We start from the raw sequence: 16,783 nt of genomic DNA, 5'->3' as shown, positions 1-16,783 counted from the left end.
GTACACCTAAAGATTTTTCGTTGTTTGTTTTAATATTGAAAAATGTTATATACAAAACTCATATGATACCAAAAGAGAGGTACACAAGGTAGTGTAAAATATTTTGTTTGTTTGCGTTGGTGGGATTGTCATATTGTTCGTATTCCCAAATTTTTTAACAAAAATTAGATTTAATTATCGACAATAATTATGGGCCTAATTGTTAAGATAAATTCGTTAATTAATAATATATGGAATCCTCCCGAACAACAAACTACCTACAATAGGCAATAATATTTATTTATAATATAATAATCATTTGAATATATATATATATTCAAAATGTGTGTTCAATGGTCGCATCTTCTTACACAACGTTGGCATACAAGAAATAGTAATGCTCGTTGGTACTTTTCTTTCGTTTATTTCTATCTTATAATCTTTTTTTTTTTCTTTTTTTCTTCCTTTAGAATACGACTGAAGAAACACCGCTCCTTCAGAACGTCGGAGTTTAATCTTTCAAATACAAGAAGTACTCTGTTTTATATCAAACATTCCCGACTATATGTCTCATCAAACTTCCTCCTTCGTTCTCGTAGTATTTATTTTTATTTTAAATCATGATTCGCTAATATTTCATTAGCTCCTAATTGTTCAACGAATTTCAAAACTTTTACAAACTCTTTTTATTTTTGTTTTATAAATCATGAAACCGTTGTCCCGTTAATTTTGACGAACTATAAGTTAAAAATATTCAAGCGTTATATTTCAACACAAATCCGTAACATTTTAATCCGTTATAATAATATGTTTATAAAAATATCATTTGAAAAACACAAATGATAAATCTCGAATAGTTTGATTGATTGACGGAACGTTATAAATAATGGTATTGGTAAAGTAACTGGGAACGTTTATTATTGAGAGAAATCATAAAGAAAAAGATAGAAAGGCAATTTTTTATAAAGAAGAAAGTAAAGCCAGTAAAAAATAATAAAAAAAAGAAAAAAGAAAAAAGATAAACGTGCTTGGTAAAAATATACCCAAAGTATCGGTTTTAGTTCTAGTTTCTATTCTACCTTTTGCCATGGAAATAGAACAATACAAAGCCTTTGAAAGTTTCGATCTGTATGTCTGCAACCAATCGGTCGTGTATCACTTCTTTCGTTGACTTTTTTTTTCCCCCTCCATAAGAGATGAAGTAATAAATAATTTGGCATAACGATCGCGCAAGAAACTTCGATTCAAACAATTATTATGCGACTTATGCGATTCGTTGGTAATTATGTTTACCAGTGTACATAATTACTATTAATTTTCTATTTTTTTTTTTTAGATTTTCAAAAAGACTTTGATTTAAGTCTTGAGACGAGTGTCGAATACGATTGTCATTTAAGGTGTTATATAACATGACGTTTTATACTAACTAACAAAAAAACAACCGTGCACTTTTACCACCCATTACTTACCATCACTTTATTAAATCCTAACAAAATTCTAAAATACATTTATATATTAAATTTTATTTAATATATTATTAAATATAAATTAAATTATTAAATAGTAAAAATATGTATGCACAAATTCTTCCTTACATATCGGTTCATAAATTTGATTAGAAATCGTCATACGGTTTAATACCTATGCTAATATAATTTAATTAACAACAAAAAAAGTAAGTTTAATAAATCTCCGAAACTTGAAAGAAAATCAAATGATCGTAATAGAAAAAAAAAAAACAAACAAAAAAGAATTAAAAAACACAATTACAGGAATTTGATAACGATATAATATTAACCAGGTCGAGTTTGAAATTAGTTTCAATATCCCGTTAACGGTGTTTCGCGATTTGCCATGGTGCGGAAAGATTATGGCAACGGGATCAAATACGAAATGCAGGCCTAGGGCTACGGATTAGTAAGAGTAGTAGTATATATAGGCTTTTGGGGGTGGGGTTGTGGGGGGTTCAACTTGGTAGAGGGTGCAACTTAGTAGAGGGTGCAAGTAGTTGGTAGAGGGTGTTAGCAAGAAAGGACATGGTGGTAAGGGGGTATAGAGGGTATAGGGGGTATTAGGGGGTAGGGGGTAGGGGTAGCATTTTCGCTCATCGCCTTAGCGCCATTTCTACTCTGATTTATACACCGACGGGGGTATTATCGATTTTCAAGGTTTGTGACTGTTGATGATGGTACGCGCCCCCGAGTCTTTCATCCATCCTCTATATCCGGGACAAATTTTCGAATTCAAATGAATTTCAATTATCCTTACGTGATGAGACTTCTCCTTTCGGATGGATGAATAAAACTCCAACACCCCCCTACCACCCCTCCACTCCCCCATCCCGCTTTCTTCTTACGCGAGAATTCAATTTCAAGTTAAACACGCCGTATATTCTTTAATTTATTATAATATATTCATATATCTGATTTGTGTTGTTTTTTTTTATCAAGGATAAATGTAAAAATACGCTAATAATTACGGAAATATTTTTTTCGATGCGTTAGAGTTCAATCGTTTTCACAAGCTTACTTTTAGTTTATTTTTCTTTAAGATTTATTTACTAAATTACTTTTTTCTTTTTTTTCGTTTTGCGACTAAATACTTTTTTAATCAATTAATTTCATTTACGAATTCGCGAGCACGAGAAGTTTGTTAATTTATCCGACAGTATAATATAATTGTTTTTTTTTTTTTCGTTTTTATATGTAATATATAATTTTAATTAATCGGACGATTTATCGATTTACTTACGAATGTTATCCTTTATTTTTCTTCTTGTTTTTGATGTAATAATTACGTTTAAATAATTTCTTTCGTCTTTAAGAACTCATATTTAATTCATTTAACATTGTTAAATATCAGAATTAAATTCTTTTTCTTTTCCTTCTAATCAAATACTATATTAATATATAACATATTATAATTTATATTAATATTAAAAATATTACATAACATAAATATATTGTATTAATAAATTATATGTGTTGAGATACAATCGTGACGCGTCGTGGCAAAAGAAAATAAAAAAAAAACAAACTTATACAGAAACTTTCAATTTTCTTGAAGGAGGATTCCCTTTCGATACTTTCCAGTCGTATTTATATGCGTGTATGCGTACGAAAAAGAAAGAGAAAGAGAAAGAGTTCAACGAACCCCATACATCGAGACTTTCTTCTTCTTCTTCTTCATCATCATCTTTCCTCTTCCCTATACGCGTTTCAAAGATCCTCAATTCGCATTCAAGTTCACCCAACTTTAGTTACGTGTTCAATCATTTCAAATATAATTACAATTATTTACTTTATTCTTATATATTCTGTAATATATATATATATATATTTTTAACAGACCGATAAATTCATTTCATTTCTTAAAACGTTAGAAAAAAAATTAAGAAAAAAATCATCCTCAACTCTTTCTCTCTCTTTCTCTCTCTCTTTCTCTTTCTTTCTCTCTTAACTTATGGCCTTCGTCTCTTGAGAAGGTCGTTAAGGAAAACACTCGGAGCATTTTATTCGATTCGCTTTTAGTTATATACACGAATATACATATTTATGAAGCACTCAAGAGTATCGTACGGGTCGAAAGAGAACATTTAATATTCGTACGAGTCGGACCAATGGAAGTAAGTTATTGCGATGAAAAGAGAGAGAGAGAGAGAGAGAGAGAGAGAGAGAGAGAGAGAGAGAGAGAGATAAAGAGAGAATGAGAGTGAGTGAGTGAGTGAAAAAATAAAAGAGAAAGAGATAAGCGAAGGATACGTACGATGAGAGATCATTAAATTTTAGAGATCCTTTTTTTTTTCTTTTTTTCTTCTTGTCGAGTCTAGAAACAAATAAATAGCAAATAGTCGTATATTTTAACATCAAGGTTGATAAATGAATGGCTTAAAAATATTATCGAAGGAAGATCTTAACAATTATCTCTTGAGATATTTAATATCTTCTTTAATTCATTTCTATCTTATGTGTGTACAAATATTATAATATCATAAATAACAATTTGTAATACTTATATATTTATCTAATTAATCATTATATTTTCTTCCTTTTTATACGTTGTATTTAAAACATAAAACACAACAAGTTGATATAAGAAAATTTGTAAATACACGAGAAACGCATTTCACTTGACATTATTACTGGGATTTGATCTAATAGACTCTTGCGAATTGAATCAACGTTAGAACGGAAGCTCGTAAGAAAGAGGGGGGAAAAGAGTCCCCCCTTTCAATGGGGGAGATAAGAAGAAGAAGAAGAAGATGATGATGAGGGTGAATCAATAGCCGACGACTACGCGGCATTTGCTGCGCAACTTTCCGATGAAACTTTAATAAAAACGTTTCTTTGAAAGAAAAAAAGAAAAAAATCGAAGGTCAATGAGAAAATGCATTAATAATATATATAACAATAACAACAACAACAACAACAACAAAAATTGTATCACAATATTCCTGAATCTTATGAATGAAACTCAACCCCCACCCACCCACAACCACCACTTCCACTTAAACAAATTATCAGATTTATTATCATAATATAACACGAACAACGCTTATAATTAATAATCATGATTAATTAGTGCTCATTCTCTCGTCTACATATTCGTGTTAATGTTTAATGTTCATGATTATGCTAGTTATTGATTGGCAATGTTTCATTCCCCTGTTGTTGTCACCTGGTGTTGGTCAGTGGGTCAACCTGGACAGTACAACTCACCTCCCATCCCCTGCTTCTTCCCCCCACCCCCTACCCCCCCACCATTTCTCTCGTTCACTCTCATGCAGGCATCGTCGTCGATATATCTCACATCCTAACCAGTCCTGTCGCAACCATTTACCACTTGGCCATTACAATATCAATGGAGATAACATTTGTTTGCATAAACCTGTTACTCAATGTGTTACCGACAACCCGCTTACGCGTATAATTGTCAAGATAATTATGATAAAAGGGAAAAATAAGTGGAAACATCGAATTAGTATATTTGACGTTGTTATTTAGATTATAAAAATAAATGAAACAATGCGCGTTACAATACATTCCTATTCTTCTCTCTTCAAAGAGGTTTTGCAATATTAGTAAACTTTTGTAATATCATCGAACACAAATTTTCTAAACGAAATTTCATTATAACGTGGGTTTTATTAATTTTGGTTATAATAATAAATCAATTTTTGGAGGACGCGCGATTGATGATTAGTTAGTCACGTTGGTTTTTATTATTTGATTAATTTTTTTCGTTTCTACTTTTATGTTTTATTCTTGTTGTAGATGTTTTAAAAGAAATGTCACGCGAATGATCGGTTAAAAGAAAATAAAAAGAAATTATTTTTCATCGCGATCAATCGGCGTTTGATAATAATAAATTTGTTAACATTGGTGTTCATTTTCAATGCTATAATATATATTTTTATGATTTTACTAGCGAGAAGAATGTAATTAGAAAGTTATGGGTTTTTTTGTTTGTCGTTGCTGTTGTTATTGTTTTACAAAAGAGTACTTTAATTCGAGGATCATCGTCGGATAGGTTGAAGAAAAATCTCCCGTGTTTTATACTATAATATTATTCCAACACAGTCTCGAAAAAAGAAAACAAAATAAGTGTCTCTCGCAACTTCGAAATCGTAATCCAAGAGCTCTACTCTATTCACTCGTCGAATCATGCATCAGTTTTTTTCTCTTTTTTGATTTTTTTTTTTTTTTTTTTTNAAAAAAGAAAACAAAATAAGTGTCTCTCGCAACTTCGAAATCGTAATCCAAGAGCTCTACTCTATTCACTCGTCGAATCATGCATCAGTTTTTTTTTTTTTTTTTTTTTTTTTTTTTTTTTTTTGTATTACTTCAAGCCTTTGCAGTATCGCGTCGTAATTTCCGGTTAAGCGAATACACGTATTTATTTATGCTGTCTAAAGCTTTAGCCAGCCCGTAACCCAACGACGCCTTATAAATTTTATGAATAGAGAAAGAGAGAAAAGATTTTTGAAGGGTTTTACGCGTCTCTATAAAGTTTGCCTTCAGTTAAATGAGAATTTCGATAGTAAGCGAGCAAACAAATAAACAAACAAACGATCGTAATGATTTTCAATTTGACAAGGTAGGTGTCTGTCATCTGATAAAATTCTTTTAAACGAATAGTATTTTTCACATTAACAAATTAAATAAAAATATTATATATAAAAAAATAATATATATAAAATAATTAATATATTAAATAATTGAGAGATCAGATCAGATCATTAATGTTTCTATTCTATATTAACAATTTCATATTATTCCTTTTCCATTTAATTAATAATTACAGGAAGGGGGAAACGAGAATAAAAAGGTAGTCCCTACAGTTCGTAACTTTAACTTCGGTCCAATATATAATATATAGTTTCTTTTTCTACGATATCATTTCTTTTTTTTTTTTTTTTTTTTTTGTTACATTAATCGAACCGTACAAAAATATTTCTTTTATTTAGTTTTAAACTCTCCACACACAGTCGTACGAACAAAAATCGATCTTTTGCAAGTGAAAAGTTATTGTCGAACGCAATCTTCGATTCTCACCCCAGTCCTCCTCCCCCCAACCCCTTGTAATTGTATTTTCTAATAATAATAACCATCCCGCGATTAATTCATTCCGCGTTTGTTAAAAAGAAAAAGAACGGGATGAAAATATTTGCGATTGTTTGGAAAGAAAGTATACGGTATAAGAATGAACAAAAAGAAGAGGAAGAAAAAAAAATAAAATAAAAAAGTGCAAAGAGAAAAGTAACGGTAGAGAGTAGTAGTAGTAGTAGTAATAGTAGTAGTAGTAGTAGTAGTTTCTCTTCAGTCAGTTTCGCGAAAGAACGCGAAATTAACGAAGTGCTTCGTCTCTCGTGGGAGTAATGAGCGATCGTGCGAACGTAGTTCACTAGGAATACGTATCTCGTGTAAAAATGTGTGTTACACATTTATATATATACATATGTATATATTAATATGTACACACACACACACCATTCTCTGTTGTCCTTTTCAATTTCCAGAATATATATTCTCGTATAGGATTTGTCCCCAACGTCTCGTGAATATTTTTGGATATATATTTCTTTTCTTTTTCTTTTTTTTTTTTTGGACGAATAACAAAAAAAAAAAAAAGAAAATTTACAGACACAAGTAAAACATAGACGCGACGTTTTGTCCTTTTTTTTCGGCTTTGATTAATTTTTTTTTACGTACGTACGTATATATATTTTTTTAATTTTCTTCCATTCGAATGGATTGTAATCAACATTTTTTTCAATAAAACGAACGGTCAAAATGAAAATTAATAAATTTACACTATTTTTGTGTTTGATTAATGTATATTATAATACAACGTAAGTATCGATTATATAATTAAATGGAAACATAATAATTGTATGGAAGTACTTATTGAGATCTTGAAACAATCCTCATTTGGTTTATTATTTATGACTATGTTTAATATAATCCTATGTAAAAAAAAAAAAAATCGTAAACTTTGTAAAAAATATCTTTGATATATACCCTGTATTGTATATTATTTGATAAATGTTGTGCTCTTAATAATAAAAAACAAGATAGTAGTACTCCATACTATAACTCATAACGAAAATATTTATTCGCTTAAAGGGAAGCTGGGCGGGGGGGAAATTATTAATGGAAACATAAAAGTAGTGCAGTTTTAAATGGACAAGAAAAAAGTAATTAGAAACAAACAAACAAAAGAAAAGAAAAGAAATGGAATAAAAATGTTTTCATTGTCCTATAAAATACAAGATAGTTATAATAGTGTTCTTAATGTCTCACACAGACGGACAGACAGACAGAAAAAAAACACCATCGTAGAATGCACATGCCTCAAATGTATAGGAAACACAGGTGGAAATCTCCTTTCCCCTCTCCCCAGTGCACGATCCGTAGCTAGGCTGCACTTATAAAATATGCAACTCGCAATCAGGTCTCTTGAATGGAAAAGAGAAAACAGAACGGGCTAAAGGAAAAGGGCGACAAATTCGATACCACCATGCTCACGAGGTATGCAGTCGACAACGTTTAACACGAGGAGGAGAAGTAGGAGGGGTAGGAGGGATGGGGAGGATGTGGAGATGGATGATGGTGGTGGGAAGGTGGTAAGCAAGGGAGAAGGGATAAAGAAGGGTATAAGGGTGATACCCGCTGAAACTGCGACTCTTATTCTGTTTTCTCTACCTAGGCACACGAGATGCATTGCTTAGTTTGCGAAAAATGTTCATAACTGGTCGATCCCCCCCTCCCTCCCCCCCTCGTCAGTCCCAGGTTGTTGTCGTACGTGATTTCGAAAAATTCTTTTTGTTTTTCTCCATCGAACCAATGAGAAACGCTTCCACGAGAACTTTATCCGAGATTTACCTGATTACCCACTGGTTGTGTTACACTGCTGTCGCAGCTGTTTCTTCATTTCTTGTCGTAGTTGATCGACCCTTCAACTCATCTCTTCGAGATTTTAACCCTTTCGATACTATCATATTGTTCAAATGTGTATGGGTTTTTTTTCTTTTTCTTTTTCTTTTCTTTAGCGGATATTAATTTCTCGAGCGGTGAATGAAACTTTTTAGTCAAAGTGTTTCGTAAAGGGTGGAATAGATTATTATTAGTGTGACTTGTTTTTTTCGTTTTGATTTATATTATTTAATATTAGATTCTAATAATAAATTACATATATTTAATTATTGAAGTGTTATTTTTTTGTTGTTTCTTAATTAAATTTTTATGTGACAAGAAATAAAAACAATAATTAATACGCAAATCAACATTTACATTATTTTACATTAATATTCAATGTACATTTTATCGTAAAGTATAAAGATAATGGGAATGGAATATTTTAATCAACATTTTTGTTATACGATTGTTCAATATATTTACGTAGATTATTTTTTATAATATTATAGATCATTATTGTTTGTTAATTCGTTTGCTATTATTTGTTTTATTAATTTGACTTTGTTCGAATATATAATAAATGAAAAATCTCCGCGTTGGAGATTATTCATTTACGTCAGTACATTAAAGTCAAGTAACAACGTGGTCACAGTTAATAAAATGAATATACCGTTGATAGAACACAGACAGAATCTTTTTCGATAGTATTGGATAGATGTGAGAAAGTGTTAATAAAGAAATGACTCGAATTCGATTAAAGTGAGAATAAAAAAGACGTAACGTAAATTAAATTCTTAAATTGTTTTATTTTAAAATTTAATATTATACGTGTTGCATACTTTGGTCTTTTTTTTGTCGAAGGAAATAATTCATTGCATCCGTAACAACGTTGCTTGGATTTATTGTGCACGCGAATGTCGCAATAACGGTGACAATGAAGTGCAGAAATGTTCCTATATTCAAATTTTCTCTAAATTGTTTTAATTCATGTGAAATATTATAACAGATTACTACTATAGTTAACGATTTATAATTAACTTTTCAATCTCCTTCCCAGTATTTCAATGTACGTAAAGAACGTACGTCACATTGGTAACTCAATTAAAGAATTTTCATTCGATTAATGAACTTAACGTTAATAAGTTACCAATTTCTAATGTATTCGTTATTATATTTTATACTTCACACACACACATTTTGATTTAACGTTTAAGTTGATTGTGCAAACACTTGGACGAATAGACACGCGTCTGAATTTAGTTTGAAACAAAAATCTGTCGATAAATTTCTCATTAATTGTTATTTTCATTTATCCGTAATATTCAATTGATAATTTCAAGTTTTATTTAATTAAGCGTATTTTAAAATGAACATTTTATTTCTAATTGAAAAAGTTTCTTACTTCATTTGTATTTTTTCTCCCTCTTTGACAATCAGTAGTTATAGTTAAATGAAATTGTAAAGAAATGATATAAGTATTCTATAGATAGTATAAAATGTAGGTAGATGTATAAATATACGATGACACACACAGTCTGTATCGAATTTTCGTGAATTTACAAGCTTGACCAGTTACGTTATGGGTCTCCGAGGAAATGGTGTTAGCTGGCTCAGATACTACAAAACTTTCTTCTTTTCTCATGGGGGTGTTCCAGACAATCCAGACAGTTCGTTAAGTTCCTAGAATATATATACACTCGTATATGGGAACATTTTTCTTCCAACGTAAGGAGACCAATGTTGGAAATGTCTTCAAAATGGGAATGCTAATAAAAATGTGTTTTATATTATTTGTCATCTCTTCTACGAGTGTATCATAAATAAAAATATAAATATAAATATAAATATAAATATAAATATAAATATATATAAAATCTTTACCGGTAGGTTTGCGTCTAATTTTTCCAATCGAATATTATAATTCAGTAGAGTAACGCGATACACCTTGAAAATATATAAATTGTTAATAAATTATCATTATCTAGTACTATTAAAACGGTTTTAATATTATTTCCAAGATAAACAAAGATAAGAAAAGATTGAAAGTTCAGTCACGTGCATTTGACTAGATGATAGGATATCTGAAATACTTAGAATCAACTTTTAACCTGATTCAAAGCAGTCACCATCAGCAGCAGCAAGCAAGCATCATGCAAAAGTCTCGAAAAGTCTCTTTGATAAGTCTCCAAAAGTCTTTTGTCACTTTTGTTCAACCGACAATGAACTTCTCCTTCTGACACTATGACTCTTCGAATCTGTGTCATAACTTTGAACCTGATTCTCATAGCTTATAACTCTTCAAAGTTTTCTTGCTCTCGTTAACTGATACGTTTTGAAAATTTTCTAATTTCGATATTATTTCTTTTTTTTTCAATATAATAATTCAATATATAATATTTGATAATGATATCCATCGATATAATTTATTTAAAATGAGTTTTAATACTTCATTAAAATAAAAAAAAATCCAAAAAGATGTTAACATACTTTGGATTGTGGATACTACTATGAATTTGTAAAAAACATAAATATATATATTTTTGTTGTTGTTGGTTGGTTTTCGTTTAAAATGATAATTCAACGTTTCCTAAATGTAAACTGCGAGAAGTAACGAAATGAAAATAACGCTTGCAATTAGTTTCAAAACGAATTGAAACGACGTAACCGTGTAGCGGCAGCAGTAACGTTTTCATGCGTTTTCGAATTTTAAAAGTAATGTTACTTCTTTTTTCTCTTTTTTTTTTTTTTTTTAGAACAACATGTTTTTTTTTTCCTTTCATAACGGTATAATTAATTTCTCAACAATTTTTATTTAAATATACGATTAAAATGTTGTCACTTTTATCTTTGTAATTATAACGAACGTCATATTCCTAATGATGTCCCATAAAAAAAGAAAAAAAAAATGATACGACAATTGTGTGTTCCTATTTTACAAGTTAACGTTGTACGATTGTTCGAAAATAAAACTTACCGATTTTTTTTTGTTTAATCTTAAACTCATAATAACACTTATAAATTAATGATCGCGAGAAAGATAAAACATGATGGTGTTAGTTCATTAAATGCAAACCAATACATTTTTTTTGTTTTCCTTTCAGGTCGGACGGTCGATGTCTGATGGCGCGAGCTGGAACCCAGCGCTGGAGAAATCCTACTCCAGAGTAAGTAGAGATTCCTTTAAGCAGGGTTTCCATTTTTAACCTTTTTTCTGTTTTCTGTTACAATTTTAAACCCCATTTTAACATCAAAACTGTAAATACCCAACCAACATTGAAAAATCAAGAAAAAACTCCAATCATCGATCGGTTTGTGTATTCAAACTTGTTCACCCTACTCCACTGTTCACCATCGTTTAAAGGATTTTTTTTCTACTTGTGCAAATAGTTCGTAATCATTTAAAAATGATCGAGAAGTCAAATTAACTGATAATACGCTTAAAATTATAACTGTTCGTTACAATTACACCTGCCCAAATCTTATTTCGAATTAAGACAAATATTTGACGATAAATGACTATAATTTCGTGTTAAAATTATTCCACTTGTTAAATGTGTGTCTCAGAAAGATTTTCTAATGAATAAAAATTCAATTGGGTAGAATAGTTAGAAAAATGTTGTATTGCTTTTAAATCGAACGATTATTCTTTAAAATAACTAGAGGTACGAAACCGAAGAAAATACGGTGTGTCTTGTAAGCATCGATAAGAAATAGAAAGAATAATGGTGAAGGGAGGAGATGGGGGTGGGGCGGGGTTTAGATTGGAAGGGAAAAGATAAAGATAGAAAGAGAAAGAGAGAGAGAGAGAGGAGAGAAATGTGCAGAAACCTCGAGTATCTTTGATCAAAGGCCGTCTCGATTGGATGCTCTGTCGTGATTCCGGACGATGAATAATTGAGGAGAAGAGCGTCTCGGATAAATTTCACGCTGTAAGCACTTTTTTTTCTATTCTACGACGATGGAACAACTCGCCGATAAAATACCGATTTATCGATTGTTAATTTTCGTGTTTATCATCTTCTAAACAGTTGTTGCTATATTTTCTTTCGCTTTTTATTGTATCATTTTACTTTTTTCGGTCAAACTTACTGACCGTTGGTAAGAAGATATAATCGTTTGATTATTTTATATGAAAAGGAAAATTGTTATACGTGTTTAACCTTTATAAGAATATTATTTAATGTAAGAGTGTTATTGTAACTAAACATTTTCTCTTCATTAACGATAATTTAGCGTGAATTAACGCGTTCAAGGTTTTTGAAGTTATACTTCTTTTGGTGCGTTTGGGAAAAAATGATGAGAGTGAGAATTATTACGATGAGCGCATGCGCACAGCGACACGAAATTAACAGGATGAAGTTAGTCGGTATTTACGATGCGCGCGCATAGCGACATGAAATTAACAACATGAAGTTAGTCAATGAATCTCTTAAAAATTTAGTGTGGACTGATATCTATATTCAAGATATTTTTTTTGTGTTTCTTTCGAAACGAAGAATCAAAGGAATACGATTAATCGATTATAATTTTACAACGTTTATGCGTTAAAACAGACTCAAGCGCCATATTGAATTTCATTTATCATTATCAGAAAAGTAAGAATACGATTTAAATATAAAGCTATACAATTAATTATTATTTTTCAAATAATTGTTACGATGTTTCTCTTAACTTATGATATCGCAACACTTGAATTTTATTTAAATAAAACAAAAACAAAAAAAATGATTGATCCGTTTACACGTAACACGGTTCAATTAGTTGTTGTTACATTATAATGAATAACACGAAGTATCGATTAACAAAATTGTATTCGAGAAATTGTAAAAAAAAAAAAAAAGGAAACAACTGTACGTTAAAATGAAAATGAAAATGAAAATGTTGGTACGAATGTAATCGGATTCATCGAGGACGAGTTCGAGTCGTCCTTCCGGTTGTTACGCGATACTTTTTCGAATGGAAGAGAAATGAGGGGATGCTGGTGTAGTAATAGTGGGGATAAAATAGAAAGAAAAGAAAGAAAGAAAGAAAAAGAAAGCTAAAACAGCTCGGTGATTTTATCTTTCATTGAGGAACAAGGAATCGATACAAAAGACAGGATGTTTCCGAATGTCTCGTTAGCGGGAGTTAAATCGATGGAACCAGAAGAGAAGAAGATAAAAGAAGAAGAAAAAGAAAATAAAGAAAGAGTACGGATTTTATAGATCTGTGTGTAGTAATAGTAGTAGTGTAGTTCTACCCGGCGCCATAGCAATATTTCCTCAAACTACTACAAACTACTACCACTTTCCATAACTCTGTCTTGTCCTTGATATATATATACACGTATATATGTATGTATATGTGTCTGCCGTCGCGTCGAAGCCGCGTTCTTCCGTTTTATGCGGTGCTGATTAATGCACGGCGTAACGGGTCGGATTAATTATTAGTTATTGACTGACGAGAAAGAAAGAAGAGAGTGGGGGGTTGGGGGGAGTGAGTGAGAGAGAGAGAGAGTAAGGTGCATTGCCGCGTAGGCCAATTAACTACTTACAGGCTTTTCATCGACCCTCGACAATCGCCGAGATCGATTCGGGGTGAATAACTTTTCCAACGAGCTTTCGTGTTTTTTTTTCTCTCTCTCTCTTTTTACTTTTTTCTTTTCCTAACCCCCTGTGCCCCCCCTCGTGCCCCCTTTTATCAACGGTATCGTTAGCACTGAAATCACTCTTTCTGTCTCTCCCTTTCTTTCTCTATTTCTCTTTTACTTTCTGTCTCTGTTTCTCTTCTTCGCGACCTATCTATATGGTACGTACGTAGATACGAGCCTTGAACGGGGTTGGGGGTTGGGAGGGGGGAGGCACTGTACACCTTTCATCCTTTAGCCTTCTACTCGTTTCTTTTTTTCTTGCCGTCCGTGCGTAAAGAAAAAAAAAAAAAAAAAGAGCAAAGGAAGGTTTCTTACTCGAAGGTATCGCGTCGCGTCGTATCGTACTGTCTTTCTTTTCTTTTTCTTCTTCTGCCCCTCCCTCCCCTTCCCCCTATCCCTTTTTTTTAATCTTTTAATTTCAAGAGAAGAAAAGAAGAAGAGATTTTTCTTTCGAGAAAAAGGGGCAGCAGGGAGAGAGAGAGGGTGTGTAACTTTCTAGTTTTTAGTTCAGTTTTTTTTTGTTTCACTTGAAAGTGTATGGTTATATCGAAAACATATGAAAAAGGGATTCTTAGACGTTGAGGAATTTTTTGTTGTTGTTGTTGACACTAATCAGAAAAATGTATCATTAGATGAATCAAGAATTTCGTTGAACGATGTAGAAAGAAGGGTGTTTGGATGTTTAATCTTGGGAGTTGATTTTAAATGAAGAAAGATAGCGAGTAAATGAATGAGTGAATAAGGGTGAGTTGGTTGGTTGGTTGGTTGGTAATGTGGTGGTATGAAGGAAAAGGGTGGGATGACGTTACATACACGTGTATTCTCTCGCGAGCAACCCTATCTCGTTGCGTTTACAGTATACTCTCCCCCTTATCTCTATATCCATCGTTCCGTTCAGTAGACTGCCCTTTAATCCACCTCCTGCCCTTATTACTATCCCTAATGACCTAGTGGTGGACGATCGGTGTGTTTACCGTTACGACAGGATCAAGAAAATCCGATTTGTTAAGATACCCAAGGGTGGGGTGGCGGTAGTGGTGGTTTATACGTTTCATCAGGGGCCTTTTTACTGTCGAAGTAATTTTAGGCACTCGCAGAATAATTGAATTAGCATGTAAAAGAAAAAGGGTTCGCGTTTAAGTACACCTAACTTCGCAAGAGAATTAAGTTTTTTTTTTCTTTTACAGAGAAGGGGGGCTGGGGATTAAGGGGTCGGAGTTTTTTGTTTTTAATTTATTTCACAATTTAATTTGCGATTTGATTTATTATTTTTTTTTTGAATAGGTGGGTGGTTAATATTATACGAAAATAAATTTTTTTTTCTGCAATTTTTGTTATATGCATATTTTTTATTTATTTCTTTTTTTTTTTTTTTTTTAATTTGAAAGAAAACAAAATATGATTTGTTAAGCAACCAATAGGAAAATATTAATAGAACAATTCGTCGAGTTTATTATTAACATTGTTGCTATTAACATGGTAAATAATTATAAACGTGATCTCTCTCAATTGGCTCGATAATAAACGATTGATATTTCCTAGAAACAGTGTGTCAGTAGTGAATTTCCTGCAATCATTTTCACTTCTATCGTCGGTTTATCAACAATCCCCTATTTAAACGGAATCTCCGGAAGCCGATATACGTCTACCGTGAACGTGCGAGCGTGAAATTGCAGATAGGATAACGTCAGCCCATAAGTTTCCGATTTGACGTTTGGTATTGGTGACGGGGGGAGGGCGATGAGAGGGGAGAGACAACGTTACAATACCGTATTATAACAGAATTACTAATATGCTAGTTATAATATTACAATAAAAACAAAAAACTATGAGACAATGACATAAATCGTTAAAAAAAAAAAAAAAGGAAGTTATATTATACGTATATGAAATTTATAATAAGAAAATTTCTTTTCCGATAAAATAAAGATAACAACGTTAACGATGAAATAAATATAATAAAATTCATAAATTCAACTTCGTTAATATAAAATTTATCGTTACTATTGAAAAGTACACTTTTTTTTTCTTTTTTATGAATTAAAAATCGTATCCACTTCCAACAATAATTATCGTTTAAATTATTTTATCATATTCATCGATTTTCATTAGACAAATTAACAATCCATAAAAAGATAAAATAATATTATCCGATATTCATCACTCTTATATATTTAATTCATTAACATAATTATAGAGATATTTAAATTACGTACATACCTACCTACGTATGTGTATGTATTTATATACTTTCTTTTATAAATCCTTTTCCTTTTGTGTTTCTTTTGTTTGGTTCTCTTTACATACTTGTATTTCACATCGACGTTTTAGAAAAAAAGATTCATCACGATGATTTGCAATGATCGTGGATGGCACTGAAAATCCTGATAAATGAAACCAAACTATATTCGTAAGGAATGAAAAATTATCAAGCGTGTTATACTCTTTTTTTTCTTTCTTCTATTTTTAATTTATGTTCTCCTATTCGAAAAGACGTTTCGCGCTCGAGAGAGCATCGAATCGTTTTTAAAACGCGCCGTTGATTTCACGAGTGGGTGGTGTTGGGGGTTCGGGGGGCGGGCAGGGCGAAGAGGATCGAGCGTTTCCTCGTTCTTTTCTGCTCGATTTTTTTTGTTCCTTTTTCTTTTTCTTTCTCTCCTCTCTCTCTCTCTCTCTTTCTTTGGTGGTAGTAGCTCCTACGTGAAGAGCCCTTTATCCTGCTGAAATTCTAAATGGGAAAACTCTCTCTCTTTCTCTC

At 31.6% G+C, this 16,783-nt stretch overlaps 1 long non-coding RNA gene across 4 annotated transcripts in view; it reads left to right on the top strand.

Moving 5' to 3' along the window:
- Positions 1-16,783, top strand: part of LOC106785002 — an 86,364-nt gene that overhangs the window by 46,940 nt on the left and 22,641 nt on the right. For all 4 annotated transcript variants that reach the window (XR_001381474.1, XR_001381475.1, XR_001381477.1 and 1 more), the window contains one exon: positions 11,498-11,560. This is a non-coding gene — a long non-coding RNA (uncharacterized LOC106785002). The remainder of the gene's footprint in view (positions 1-11,497; positions 11,561-16,783) is intronic.

Source organism: Polistes canadensis, unplaced genomic scaffold (assembly GCF_001313835.1).
Source record: "Polistes canadensis isolate GaletaPanama2010 unplaced genomic scaffold, ASM131383v1 scaffold_2, whole genome shotgun sequence".
Classification (NCBI taxonomy): Eukaryota; Metazoa; Arthropoda; class Insecta; order Hymenoptera; family Vespidae; genus Polistes; species Polistes canadensis.
Note: the sequence above shows the minus strand (reverse complement) of the source record. Positions and strands in the feature narration are given on the sequence as shown.